The 16,016-nt window shown below is 43.4% G+C and overlaps 1 protein-coding gene across 1 annotated transcript in view; it reads left to right on the forward strand.

The window, feature by feature from the left end:
- prpf39 (PRP39 pre-mRNA processing factor 39 homolog (yeast)) overlaps positions 1–16,016 on the forward strand; it is a 130,091-nt gene that overhangs the window by 73,613 nt on the left and 40,462 nt on the right. The window lies entirely within an intron of this gene.

Consider the following 16,016-nt stretch of genomic DNA (forward strand, 5'->3'; position numbering starts at 1 on the left):
GTGAGTGAGTTGAGTGCATGCATGCTGTGCGGGGGATAAATGTGCGATGTTTGTTGAGCAGGCCTCCAGGCAGTCAGACCACACATGCAAGGTTTAAAGGAAGTGGAAGGTTCTCCTTCCTTCTCTTTCTGCATGCCACAAACAGTGCCAGGCACTGATGCGTTTTCATCTTAAGACGGTGCCCTGTGTATGTAAGCCCCAAACACTGTACCTGCTGTAGCTTGCTGGGAGGTGTATAGATCTCTCTTTACCAAGCCCCACACTCTCAAGAAAAAGTGCTTTAAAAAAAAAAACAATTGTAACCCCATAAAAAGTCCTGATGTGTTTTTAATGAACCCAAGGTTCCGTAGCCAAGCTAAAACACACTCAGCTACAGTAGGAGTCCTGCTGGGCAGAGGAAAAAAGCTAAAGAGCCTCTCCCAGCAGTCTACTCTCTTACTGAGGAGATGCGATGTTCCCCCGCCCCCCCCCTGTGTTAGTATGAGCTTACCCCGTCCACCTCCACTGTTCCCTGTGACTTTGCCTTACGACTTGCAGGTAGAGCATTAAAGGCAGCTAGTCCCAGCCACAGGACGAGGAAGGCGTTATAGAACGAACAGGCCTGCTGTAGTTCCCCGAAAGAGGAGAGAGAGAGAAACAAAGCCCTCACCAACACATATCCCCCCGTTGTCATTCATAACATATGACGCTATGATATGTGATCCCTGAAGACACACAACAAATACGTATCGATTTCTTTTTTTTATCCATTCGTGCTCGATAGCCCCTTTCCCATTTTGCACTCAATGCCATACTTCCACTGGCAAATTTGTTCCGTATTGGACGTTTGGTGTCAACGTGGCAAAAATAGCTGCGCTACAAGATCAGCTATTTTCTAAACACATCACACCACGTATGTGTGTGTAAATTGGAACTTAAATGTTTTTTTTTTTAAATCTCTGCACAAATCTTTTGGTCTGAATGAAATACCATGCGAAAAACATAACATGGACAATGTGTGAATAACTGCCTCTGCAGGATGTAGTTTTATTCAGCAGTGTTATGGATTCCATGTGGGGAAAGGGGCTTACGACACGGCTCATTGGAGGTGCACTCTCGTGTTGCTAATCTGTTAGCTCTAGCTGCTAGCCTTCTTGTGCTTTTTGCATCCTGTAACGTCGTGGCGTACGGGAATGTCTGTCCGGTACACCTCTCCTCCTCCCCAAGATAAACCAAAGGTTGTCACACAAAGCAGAGCTCCTATTTCCTCACTCGGCCCTCCCCTACTTAGCACCCCCCCCCCCCCTTCTTACCTTGTTTGATTGCACTAATCCATTCCTTAATTAAAATGTCAATGATTGTGTTCAATGTTTTTTTTTTTTTATATATATATTATTATTATTTTTTTTCCCTCCTTTTTTTTTCCTTTTCTTTCCCAGCTACTAATATGATACCGGGGAACAATACTGTGTATTATTCATGTGTGCGTGTTCGCCCGTGTGCGTGTGTGTGTGTGTGTGTGTGTGTGTGTGTGGTAGAGAAGGGAAAAAGCCTGTCTCATGACATCATTGTCACTGCATTATGTTCCTGGTATTTCACCACTTAGCCTAGTCGTTATTATGCACAACCTGTTATATTATCTACTCCATATATGTACATGTATCTATAAGCAGAATCGTTCCCTTTGATTTGGGTCACCTGTTCTAAGTATATGTACTGCATATATGCGTATGTATACAGTACAGTATGGTAGATGTGATCCAAGTGTGAAAGCGAAAAAGTATTGGAATTTGGAACGTATGCCTGACTCGCTGTAGCTCTGTGTTTTTTGGGGGGTTTGGGCTGGGGGGGGGGCATTTTGATACATTAACCACTTAAGCCCGATATACAACGAGTAGTGAAAATAGATGGCCTACAAGCTCACAACGCGCCGTATTATTGCGATGTGTTGTGAGCTTGTAGATCGGCTATTCTTTTCCCCACTTTAAAAACAATCTGAAAGATTATTTTCAAAGGTTATGATTTTCTTTGGACATTTCCCCCCGAAAGGGATACCAGGGTTAAAGTGGTTAAGACACGACAGTTTTTTTCCCCCCTCCACTACGTTCATTCAGCATTGCCTTTGAAACCTTTCAAGTGTTTTTTTCTCTCGCGTTATATGCCAGAAGATGGCTAGTGTCGGGAGTGTGCGAGTGTACCTTTTTAGGGAGATGTAAAGAGTACCCGATCGCTTTCTCGCGCGGCAAAGCGTCCCGTTCCCTTCAGACACTGGATAATCTGTACGCTTTTTGAGTATCGTAGAAGCCATCGATGACCCGTTTCTCTGTTCGAATGACACAAATCACAGCCCCAGAATTGCAGCTGAAACGAGCTCGTTTCCCAGAATCCTTGTGGTTAAAGTCAAAATTGATGATTGGGGATATTTATTACTATTATTCCATGCCCAGATTATTCAGAAAATTAATATATATATATACATATATTCTCCTACTTATAGATTTCTCCTTATTAAAAAAAAATATTTTATTAATGTCGATTTCCTAAGATGGCATATGCAATATATTTTTTGAGTCGCTATTTTTGGAAAAATGAACTCAACTGAATCATGATTTAAAAAGAAGAAGAAAAAAAACCCATATTACTTTCCTTTGAAACTAATTTCGGATTTAAATCATGATTTAACCAAATAAGAGGAAAGAATTGATTGCGGATGGGAGTGAGGGGGGTTGTTGAGATCTGACCACAAAGCCTGGCTGGATAGGAAGATGCATGGACATGGCATTGGAGATGTTGTTTTTTTCTTCTGTTGAAGTGTACATATCCGAGCCTAAATCTTAACCCAGGAAGCTCCGGGCACTCTTTAAGCCTAATGTATACTCCATAGTATGACATGTCGCTCGCCTAAAAGAACAGATATGTGATACACAACATTAGGTGTTTTAATGTTTCTTTTTGGCTAATGACTTCCTCCCGCGATGGAATATGAATTAAGCCTTATAAACAAGCAAGACGAACCAATGCACAGTGAAGTAGTATTTTTGCAAGATCTGTAATGACTATATTTAAAGATAAAAAGAGGAAGAAAAAATAAATGCTATTTAAACCATACGATATATTAAGATTTCAATTTAACTTATTTGGAAATATTGTGTTTTAATTGTTAAAATAATGTTTCTGAGATGCTTGCGGTTGCGGATTAAAAACAATATTTTTTTCCCGTTTGTTTGTAACTTATGAGTTTGGAGATGAACTCGAGTAGCAGTTGAATTAAGATGTAAATGTTATTAGTTTGTATTAAGTTAGAGATATGACTTTGGTATCAGGGGTGGAGACCAAACCAAAGCACACCCTGGCTGGCAGACAGGAGGGCACAAGAATCACATTCCATCTATTATTCCTTTTAAAGGTGGTGTAAACGGCTCTGTATTCTGATAGCGATCATTGTTGTTTGTTCAGTTATGGCGTCTCTAGATCTTCAATAAACAGAAAATACATTTTTGGGAACAGAATACACAGGACGAACAAGTGAAATATCACGTGATTAAACAAAGAATATTAGACCAAATTGGAACTGGAAATACTGTAACATTGAAACTGATCAATGGGATACTGTTCTCTTGGTTGGATATAATTGGTAACCCATCCGAACATTTCTTTTCTGTTTACTAAAAAGCTGGAAGATGTCATGTCCGGATAGATGCCCAGTTACTGAACAAACGCTCTATATAGCACTTACACCACCTTTAATGGGTTTAAATGCGAGGTGTTCAAGTTGACCAGTCTGATCCCCGGCCTTGCGAGAGGAGGTGGTGGTGCGTGTGACCTCTTGTGTCTCAGTCTCCTGCCCGTCCTGACTGACTGACCTTATAAAGCGTTGACGTCTGGGAGACAATGCCACGGCAACCGGCGGGTCACCTGAGCCCTCATTGATTTGTCCAATCAGGGCCTTAGAGAGAGAGAGAGACACAACTTGAGACAGCCCTCCAGGCTCCAGGAAAAGATGCCTCCCTTTGTCGTTGATTATAGGCATGTCCCCCAAAACGGACCTTTTTAGTTCAGCTAAGTCTACGATGGTTAAGAACCAAGGAACGAATGACTCTGATGCCCCTTTTCCACCGGGGTTGGACCGGTTCTTTTTTTTCCCCCCGCCTAATGTTGAACCAGTGTTTTCACTGAAAATGAAACGGTTCAGAACTAGGGATGGAGCTCGATAACCGATAACCGATACCCGAAAAGATCCAATAACAAGCTTATTGATTACCCGTTATAAATAAGCTTTAAGCTTATCAAGCCTGTTATTGAACATAGTATGGCCCATGACGTCATGTTTAAACAATCAAGACAAGATACCTGCAGTGCCAACCAGCACTGCCCGGGTAAATAAAATTACTTTTTCTTTGGCCTCTTCTGCCTTTATTGATAGGTTGAAAGTAGACTGACGGGAAATAGGGAGAGATATGGGGGGATGACACACGCCGCCTAGGTGCCCAGACGGTTGAGCTAACCATCCGTGCAACAAAAACTAAATTACGCTTTTAAAGTGACGGTACACACATTTGTTGTCGTCTCCCGTCTTTTCACAAATTAATAGAAAATGCTCGATAATGTGATCGTTATCAATAAAAATTAACGAGCTCCATCCCTATTCAGAACCCTGAAAGTTGGTTCGGAACTGGAACGCAAATAATGGCCGCCGGTTCCGTGAAAGCGCCATGGTTCCAAGAATCTAGAACTGAACCAGTTCTAGAACCAAAGTTATTTTGCTGGAACTGAATTAATCTTTGAAATGTATCCTTGAAATTTTAAACGTTTGAGAACCACTGCCTTAGATCAAGCACCTGATCCAAGAGCAGTTTCAGAGTTCATTGTCATGGACGGGCGTGCCCTTAAACTGACCTTAGATATCTTAAAACTGACCTTAGATAACTTACTGTTGGGAGTCTGTTCTACTTGTTGGAGCCCGAGGGCCACCTTCACATGAATCAGCGTCATTGATGGGTTGTGTTTATTTCAGCGCTGAGAAATACTTGTGTATAGTACTAAATCTATTGGCGACTTTGAAGATTCGTGTCTGTTTCTTTTCTCCAGACAACCAGGATCGGCTTGGTCACCGTTGCCTTTCTCCCAGACGTGCATTTACAGTGTTTGGCCCCTAGAGGGCAGGAATCCTAGATCTGCAGAACTGCCTCGGCAACCCAACCGCTGTTTAACAATAACAGTACCCACCCTCCGCATCACCGACTCCCCTTGTCGCCTCCCTCACCCCCTTACGGCTGTTGAGGAATGTAGGAGACACGGTATTACTAGCCTCGGAAACCCAGACGTTTTCAGCAGGGGGAGAAGGGAGACGTGTGGGGGGTTGTTGGACAGCTGTTGGGCAGTACTACTGTAGCCCATAGCCCCTGTCCGTGACATCGCCCATCGCTGTAGCTTGGATGGGCGAGGTCACAGGTGGGACTAGGAGGAAGTATAAGCCATCAGCCTTTCTGTTGAGGGCCCACAGTTGTGGAGTTGGTATAAATACATTTTGTATATATCATTGCTCTTGGGCAGAAACTTTTTATCTCCATATTTCAACTTTTTTGTGTGTTTTTCCTAAAGGAATACCCTACTTTGCAAAAGTAGCTAAAAATAGCCGATCTACAAGCTCACAACACATTGCACCACACTATTTTTGCCATTTTTGAAACAATTTTAAAATGAAAGTTTGTCTGTTTTTTTTGTTTTGTTTTGTGTTTTCAATATTGAACCAATGAATAGTATTACCAAGAGCTTGTGACTAACTATTCTGGTTGTGGAACAGTTTATTTCCTGAAAGGTAACACTTCTGGACATGCCAGCTTTCCACCATGATTCTATGATTCCATGATTCTGTCTGTCGGGTGGAAACCTCATAATATGAGGTTTCCACCTATTTTTTTAAATTTGATTCAAATTCAAAAATAGCAAAAGTAGCAGATCTACAAGCTCAACACGTGAAGCTTGGAAATGTTATACTTTTGATGCTTTTGTACGACGCTGTATTATGTGATCAAGTAGGTCAGTGGTTTTCAACCAGTGGTACTTGAGGGGGTTCCAGGTGGTCCCCAGCTTAAATAATAGAGAGTTGGAAACCCAATGGATCCTTATGAATCTTTATTTAATTTTATTCGAATGGTACCACATTCGGTGCAGGCTGCACATTAATTAAAGCATTACATTGTGGACAAAATCTTATCCAATGACAATAAATTATTCTTTAGTTTTAGGTCTGAGAGGCTAGATCTCATGGTGGTCCGTGGCTCAAATGCTGAATAAATAATGGACCTTGATGTGAAAAAGGTTGAAAACCACTGAAAGTAGGGTGTTAACCCATTCTGACCGGGCACCCATTTTGGTGTTGGCATCATGTTATGCTTTAGCTATTGAAAAATAGCAGATCTACAAGCTCATATCGCGCCACCGAGTGGCGCGATACGAGCTTGTAGGTCTGCTATTTTTGAAAAATCGAAGACACTTTTAGAATCTGATCTCAGGTCAGAATGGGTTAATAATGAAACTGTCAGGATGTAATAGACATTTTTAGAATCTGATCTCAGGTCAGAATCACAACAACAAAAAATCACAAAATTAGAATATGGAGATAGGAGATTTCTGCCCCAACAGCAACAGATTGTGATCTTTTAGGCTGACATGAGCAGAGTTGTATCTGGTGTTACCAACGGCCCTGCACGTCTCTGTGTATGTACGGTTTCCACGGTCACAGGGGTCAATCACTCTGTGAACTCTGACCTTAAACCCATGCTACCCAGAAGGTGTACGAATGCGGTTCGCTTGGCGAACCAAAAAAAACGAAGCACCCAAACCGACCCATAAACTCCTGCTTTACGTGCTCTGTATTGATGCTTCTTGTTGACATATATTTTGATATATTTGGAAGAGGGGGGGGGGGGAATCACATGGGGCTGGGGTATTAAAATCTAGTTATTTTTGGAGTAGAGAAACAATGTGTGTATCAGATTATTGTCACTTTGTCTCTAAAAAATCTCTTGGATTGTTTTTTTTTTTTTTTTTTTTTTTTGGAAGAATTATATAACATCCCTGCTGATTTGATGTTTCATTGAAAGAATATTTATAAAGTTTAAGTCCTTTGTGAAAACCCTGTGTGTTGGTTTTAATTTTCTATTGAATTTTGACACCTAATTAAACATTACCTGTAGACTTTGTGAAGTGTAGTACTATAGCATGCAAACACTGTGATTGTGGTTTTTCTTTTAGGTGTTTGTTTCGTTGAGCTAGCAAAGAAGTCACTCTGTGGTATACAGTCCATTATATCAAAGCTTTGCTGGTGGAAATCCAACTACCCACATTGTCCAGTAGGCTACTGCTAATACTATAGGCCTACCCTAAAAATAGACATATTTTAACCACTTTCAACCTGCCGTCCCTGTTTTGGGCACGTCGAGACAGGTGATGTTTTTAATGGAATTTAATTTAACTTAGCCATTAGCCATTGAGCTAATAATAGAGCCTGCCTGCTTTCTCAGGGGATAAATTGAATCTTGACCATCCGGTCAGATCCTTGACATGACCTCTGAGCTCTGACACATTCTAAATGGAAGAGCAGAGAGACTAAATACAACGATCCCAATTGTATTGGTTATATATCGTATTAACATACAGATTGGACAAAAGAAAGTTGCATAGTTTAACTCGGTCTCCACTTCAGTTATATAATTAATGCCATTTGTATTTGTGCCTACTTAGTTACTCTGTAAAATGAATTAATGCATGCATTTACACTGTTAATGATATTAATAGTAAATAAGTGAACACATGTAACGTTCCCTACCACTGACCACTGCTCATTTTTTGTATTATTGAAACTCCTACAGCAAAAGCAAGTTCTGTCCAATAATGTCACGCAGTCTCCACAGGAGGGCAGCAGAGGGATGACATTTAAAGTTCAGAGGTTCTCTGACCAACGCTCTGTTCATCATGTCGATATAATAGTGGAAAGTCTGGTGACGCGAGGTTATGTCCACAGTGGAGCCAAAAGACATCAGATATGTTTCATTATACACTTTAATATCATTTTTTTTTATGATGACTATTTTCAGGTATTATGTTTTATTGAAGAGGCCAGATGAGATGGGCTGGGAGGAGAAGGTGGATAGGAGAGACGCAGGTCTTGATCGAGCTTGAATCCAGAAGAATGTCAAGATGATGCAGATGCTGACAGCACCCAGCTCACCTCCAGTCTTCACCAAGTTATCTTGTAATAAAACACCTTCCTTTCAGCCACTAGAAACTGCAGTCCTATTGGGTGCTTAGGCTATATACTGTTGTGTGCCTTTCTTAAAACTTGATTTAGCCAGCTGAATTGAATCACAACATAAAGCTTCTTTGTTAACTTGCTTTAGACGAGTGACTCAACCACACCAAGTCACACCACATGTGTGCCCCTATATTATTCTGTCTCCATCCTACATGTGACCTATTCTAACCAATTTCCATTGGGAGTTAAAGGGACACTTCACCCATTTTGCAACTAGATCTTATTTTAATGATGTTTGGGAGACAAGAAACACTTTCCTGGGGTTTTTTATGTGGTTAATATGTGTTTATAGATATTTTAGTATTTCAAAGTGTCCATGATGTCATGGGCTGGGCTCACTTCCTTTCCTTCCTGGAACTACATGGGTTCTTGTGGGTGCTTCAAAACGCCACTGAGCAACTTCCACCGAATACTAAGGGGGGCGGCTATCGCTCCGGTTCAGTCTCTATCCTTTTATTACTCTACAAAAGTTCACGGCAGGAGTCTCTTCCTGGTTTTTAGACAGCTGGTGGATGGAAATGAAGCTTCACCCGCGTGGTAAAAGAGTAACTGGTTTTCTGGCCGATGGCGTTCTGGCAAACTCCTGCCGTGAGCGGTTTTCTTTTGTTGCGCCTTGTCGCCTAGGTGTGGGTGTAGAACATGTAGTCCAGGAAGTAAGTGAGGCCAGTGTCCATGACATCATGGACACTTGGAAATACTACAATATCTAAAAACACATTTTACCCAAATAAAACCCCCCAGGAAAGTGTTTCTTGTCTCCCAAACATCAATAAAATTAGATCTGGTTGCAAAAGGGGTGAAATATCATATCCGGGGGAAATACATCTGACGGATGTTCCGGCACGACAGGCTGACCAGGCTTTTAAATTTCTCTTCGCAGATGAGTAATGCTAGGACCTACGGCTAACGTCCTCCTGGTGGGAGGCTCCTCACTGGCAGGTGTGTGTGAGGAGGAATAAATTGACATGACTAAATTGGGGAGACAAAATGGGGTTCAAAAATAATTGGCTACTCTAAATATAGGTTGTAAAGGTAAATGGCACCAGAGTTTAGCATTGACCACAGATTAGACAGATTGCTGCCATGGATGTCCTACGCATCGTCACCTGATTGTTACCTCTGATTGTTTTTTACTTTGAACAGACCTAGACCGCAGCCCTGCATGTGCTAGACAGCTAATAACAGCTTCTCGTGTCCATTACACAGACCTGACAGAGAGGGGATAACACTAGCCAGCTGTAAGCTTTGCTTTTGAGACGTTAGAAGTCCCTCTACACTGAGGACCGGCTCAGTGGGACATTAAAGAACATTAGCGGGCGGTAATTAGATAATAACTGCACTGAGTTGTCATTCAATACAAGGATAATGTAGCTTGAGCCTTTCACAAACTCCAGGCATAAAAAGGAGATGACACTCCAAGACGGGTTATTGTCACACTGACTGGAGTGTTCTTCCAGCACACTCAGCTGATTGAAGTGGATGATCTTGAGGAAGTGCAGAAAATTTGGACATGGACAGCAAATAGATGCACTTAGACAGCGTCTATGGAAGAGGCAGAGCAGCAAATAGAAGCATCTGCCAGAGAGATAGAGAGAGGAAGAGAGCAAAGCAATCCCGGTGAATGCGAAATCGACAGAAAACCAGCTTACACCGGGGGAAACCTCTGGTACAATAGCCTAACTGGCCTGGCCTGTTGTCCTTCGCTGTTGTAATTACCACGCTCGGCTTACTGTCCCCTTGATGACTGTAATTAATCAAGTTCTTCTGCCCCTTAATCCATTCTGACCGGGCACCCATTTTGGTGTTGGCATCATGTTATGCTTTAGCTATTGAAAAATAGCAGATCTACAAGCTCATATCGCGCCACCGAGTGGCGCGATACGAGCTTGTAGGTCTGCTATTTTTGAAAAATCGAAGAGCGACTGACATTTTTAGAATCTGATCTCAGGTCAGAATGGGTTCATCAGACCAGTGTGTGTCCGGCGGAAACCTCGTATGAATCTGATCTCAGGTCAGAATGGGTTAATCTGAGAATCCGCATCGTTCTTACTGTGTGTCAGGCATGGCCTCGCCGGATGGCAGCGTGATACAAGCGCTGTGGGGGGTCGGGGGATCACAATTGTGCATGTCGGCAACTTTTATTCACGACAGCAAAAATGCTTAATACCATCATCAGCCATGTTACCAGGAGGAGGAGGAGGAGGTGTGTGTGTGTGTGTGTGTGTGTGTGTGTGTGTGTGTGTGTGTGTGTGTGTGTGTGTGTGTGTGTGTGTGTGTGTGTGTGTGTGTGTGTGTCCATCCTTCCTCTTCGATGTCTCCCTTTTGACTGATACCTGTCCATTTAAACTCTAGACGGGCCTACCCCAAAGTTATTTGTGAAGCCGTGCCCGGCAGCCGGCGAATAACTACAGTTCTCAACAGGCCCGAAAATTAAGGGCCCGGCCCTACCTGGGCCCTCATCAAACCCTGTACACTCAAGACACTGCCCCCCACTGCCACCCTTAGATCTCCATATATGGAGCTGACCTGTTCTGACATTCCATATGTTGATCTGACCTCATCAAACCCTGTACACTCAAGACACGCTCCATACGGTATGAGTATATGACGTCGCCCTTAGGCGTCTTACTGGTACTGTACTGCTTGTACTTGTTGTGAGCTTGTGTGACATCGCTGCACAAGTTCAACCACTATAAATCATGAATAACTCTAACCTTAAACCTATAACCTCTAAATGCCTACTCCTAACGCTGACACTAGCCTGGATCTTTTCAGGTTGGGGTTGTTGTAATCCTAACTCTAAGAACATTTGTTTTCCATGTAAAACAACTGTTTATTGTGAGGACGAAGACGCATGCATGCACGCACGCACGCGCGCACACACACACACACACACACACACACACACACACACACTCCTGGGCTGAGGGCTTCAGATGGCTTACTGAGGCCTTAATCTGTCCTTAGAGTGACATCATTACCCTCCTCCCAGCACCCGGTACGTGCTCCTTTCTTCATAGAACAAGGGATGAAAGGGAGGGAGGGAGAGAGAGGGAGGAGGGAGGGGTATAGGTGGTGGTGGTGGTTTAGGGAAGGAAGGTCACTCATAGCTCATCAAGCTGTGGTAATACAGTACTGTAGGTAAGCGAGTGTCAGCCTACACTCCCACACACACACACACACACACACACACACACACACACACACACACACAGTCGTCAGGTCAGGGCATGGCAGCGGGCAGCATGGCAGGGTTGTTCTCCATGTCTCTCATGGAGGCGGGGGTGGAGGACCAGGGTGTGGGCATGGAGGAAACGGGCCACGACCTGCTGCCGGCGCCGGCAGCCATGATGCACAGGGAGAGCTTCAACAGCGAGTCCCTGCTGAGCACAGACTTCATGACAGGTCAGTAGACTCAGTACCACTATACAGTACCACTGTATAGTGACTATACAGTACCACTATCACCACACCAGCAGCAGTGGTGAAAAGAGTACTCCATTGTTTTACTTAAGTCAAAGTATCAATACTGCAATGTAGAACAGAACTATACTCCGTTATGAGTGAAAGTCCGGAACTCAAAATGTACAAAGGTATTGGCATCAAAATGTAGGCCTACTTAAAGTACCAAAAGTAGAAAGTGCTCACAATTCAGAATTGAAGAAAGTTTTCAAATGTATACAAATAATTTGAAAATAGCCGATCTACAAGCTCACAATGCGTCGCGACGCATTGTTATGCGTTATCTGCAGTGTTGGGAAACCGATAAGTTATGCATTGTTTAACCGATAAGTTATGCATTGTTATCTGCAGTGTTGGGAAAATTGAGCTACATGTAGCTGACCCAACACTGCAAAACAGTGAATCATAGCTAATAGGCCTATTCATTAACTTTAATAGACCTATTGCTTAGGTATTCAAGCCTCAATTCTTACTGGAAGAAAAAAAAAAAAATAATAATTACAACCAGTGTTGGGCAAGTTAAGCTACATGTAACTGACCCAACACTGCCGAAATGTATAGTAGGAAGTGTTTTATGTATGTTTTGTAATAATACTGAAAGTAACTAGGCCTAGTAACTAAAGCTTTCAATATAAATGTAGTGGAGTAAAAGTACAATATTTTCCTCTGAAATTGGAAATTGGAAATACTCAAGTAAAGTACAAATACCTCAAAATTGTACATACCGGTGAGTACAGTGCATGTATTTTTACACCACTGTTACATGACCAGTACCACCACACCAGTTCCACAATCTGCAAGACAGGTCAGTACCACCAGTCAGGTTGATAAAAAAGAATAAACAAGCTAAAAGATATCATCACTGTTGGGCAGAAACCTCCTATCTCAATATTTTACCTTGTTTGTTCATAGATTAACATCTTACTTCATCATACTTCAGCGTCACACAAAACCATCAAAAGTTGAATCCTGAAAAGTAACAGTTTTGGACATTGGACCCGATATGTGCGATGAATGAATAGAACAGAAGCTAATGAATAGAAGCTACGGTGTTCTTTTCAACAGTGGTTATAAATATAGACTTGTTAAAAAGAGTTAAATAGCTCTATATTCCAATCAGGAGAGATGGGGAGCGTTTTTTCAGTGTCTTGCACAAGGGCAAGACACCGAGCACTGCTAATGCTCAATTCTAGAAATCCCCCAAAAAGCAGACCTGTGTTTGAATCCAATACACTTTGTCGACATTAACATCCGCTCATTACTGACTGGACAGCACCAACCACCGCAGGGCTGACAGAGCACAGCTAAAGACAGTCTTTAACAACATAGCCTCCCTATTATGGCCACGTCAGAATAGGCAAACATTTGCAGAAAGTAGGCAAACATTCAGCCCATCTGCAGAGGGGAATAAATCAGACCTCTGGGGCACCCCGGTCGACGTAATATAATGGTTTAAGTGGTTGAGCCGTAACTACTTTCAACCTGGTGTGTCCCTGTAAGAAAACAGGTTAACATTTTTATTTATTTCCCCCCCCTAAAAGGTTCATACAATGAGTTCTTGTAGATGTGCTATTTAACCCTGAACGGGCACCCATTTTGGTGTTGGCATCATGTCGTGCTTTAGCTATTGAAAAATAGCAGATCTACAAGCTCATATCGCGCCACCGAGTGGCGCGATACGAGCTTGTAGGTCTGCTATTTTTGAAAAATCGAAGAGCGACTGACATTTCTAGAATCTGATCTCAGGTCAGAATGGGTTAATCAGACCCAGTGTTTGTCCGGCGGAAACCTCGTATGAATCTGATCTCAGGTCAGAATGGGTTAAGCCCTATGGTTGGCCAGAGTGTCCCTCAGGGCTCTATACTCGTGTAACTTTTGTTTTCTGTTATTGTGGGGAAAGCTCTTGCTTAATGTAAATCGCTCTGGATTAAGAGCGTCTGCTAAATGCCTAAATTGTAAATTGTAAACCAATCGACAAGCTCACAGCGCATCTCGTTGCGACGATGCGCTGTGAGCTTGTCGATCTGCTATTCTCTGCAAAACGTTTTCCCCACAATACGGACGGATGCTGGAGGGGTTTAAGTGGTTAAATGGAATGACGACTTAACAGGTGTGTGTCAGGGCCCGCCACGGGGTGACGGGCCGGGGCTCATGTCTGGAACGCCACGTGACACGTGTGTGAAATCACAACAGGTTTCATCCCTGGAAAGGTCTGGTGACATTGTCTGGTGACCTTATTTACCAACCCACCTTGCAGCGCTGCCCCGAGCGGGCAAAGTAAAGTAAATCTTTCAGTATAGTGGTTCCTCCGTAGGCTATAGCTGCTGAAGTGAAGTTGTCTACTCCAGGCACTGCGGGCTGTGCTGGAATTTGCCTTGCTTGGCTGCGGAGATTTGGGGAAGGGCGTCCTGTCCCCCCAGGGATATTAGTAGCAGCGGAATAATATACGAAGGCTTGCCTGTGCGTGCGTGCGTGTGTGTGCCCGTGTGCAGAGTGCTGATATGAATGGACAGATGCTGTTTCTCCATTCAGGAAGCACCATCTGTGAGCTGAGATTAAAACAGTCACTATAGCACTCCCTCCCTGTGCTGGAGTTTTGCCTCGGCGTGTATTGGAGTTTGTCAATATGCATGTGTGTGTGTGTGTGTGTGTGTGTGTGTGTGTGTGTGTGTGTGTGTGTGTGTGTGTGTGTGTGTGTGTGTGTGTGTGTGTGCGTGCGTGCGTGCGTGCGTGCCTACTTTTGTGTTGTGAGTTAAAGGAACTGTGTGCGTGCATGCTTGGCTTGCGTGTGTTTACCTTTGCATGGCAACCAGTCAGAGGAGCATTTATACTGTGCATGCATGCTTGAGATGGTGTAGCTCCGAGATGAGGTCACACACTGGGCCCCTCCCACCGCGTTTCAGAAACGGCGCAAGTTTCCGCAAGGAACATTTCTTATCCTTACCACACCATTCATCCAAAACGTGTAGGGCCCATGTAGGTTTACACTAATTCAACCTTAGGATCGGCCCAGAAAATCCAACTAGAGATTTGAACCGAGCCTTTACGTCCCGTATTTTGTCAGTCGCTTCCATGTTTATCAAGGAAGTTGAAAAGCTTTAGCGCCTCCCCGGCGCCTCCCCTGGTCGAAGATTTCCAACTGACTTGTCTTCAGTTCACTCGACATGCATGCACGCGCACACGCACACGCACACGCACACTTCCTTGATAAACATGGAAGCGACTGACAAAATACGGGACGTAAAGGCTCGGTTCAAATCTCTAGTTGGATTTTCTGGGCCGATCCTAAGGTTGAATTAGTGTAAACCTACATGGGCCCTACACGTTTTGGATTAATGGTGTGGTAAGGATAAGAAACGTTCCTTGCGGAAACTTGCGCCGTTTCTGAAACGCGGTGGGAGGGGCCCAGTGTGTGACCTCATCTCGGAGCTACAGAATGAGCGTATAGGGAGAGGGCACATATGGGGCTAGAGATGGTGCAGAGATTGAGCTGTGTGTGTGTGTGTGGGTGGGCGGGGGGAGGGGGTCTGCTAATTCCCTTTTACAGCACCGGGATTATGGGGCTATTCTAATCCCAATCCCATATGGGCTGGGCGGAGGTGGCACAGCGATGATGTCACCGCCAAGGCAAGAATAGAAGCAGCAAATCACAGGCTAGGGGTCCACAGAGTCAACACTCTCTGGGAAGGAGATTATGGCTGGGCGGGCTGCATGCTTGGCTGGATGTGGGGAGAATTCTATTGGAAAACCGAATAACCGAAGATTTACAAAAACATTTTCATTTTTTTTTATTGATTGATTGATTGATTGAAATATTTATTAACAGTTTGTAGAATTTACAGTACATTTTAAGCACAAACTCAATACAAAGACTGTTAACTGTGAGTGGACGACCCAATTAAGCATTACACTTGTTTACAACAGGGTCCACATTGTTCAATTCATCAAAACATTTAGAGACATACAAATAGACACTTCTATGTAGCTAAAGAACAGAACAGGAATTCATCATATAGGAAGCAAAAATGGAAAAGATACATATACAGTGAGGGGAAATGGGGTGGGGGGTGGGGGGGATTCAGATTTTACAGAGGCCAGTTTCGAATTGCAGCCATCCGTAGGTGCCCTTTGAGAGCGGTTTTGAAGGAGTCAAGGGATTCACATGTCTTAATGACTGTTGGTAGGGCGTTCCACATTTTGGTGGCATAGGAGCGAAAATAATGTACATGGTTTGTTGCACTCCCTCTGGTGTTGTGGG

This window comes from Protomyctophum parallelum, assembly GCF_964188405.1.
Source record: "Protomyctophum parallelum genome assembly, chromosome: 19".
Lineage (NCBI taxonomy): Eukaryota > Metazoa > Chordata > Actinopteri > Myctophiformes > Myctophidae > Protomyctophum > Protomyctophum parallelum.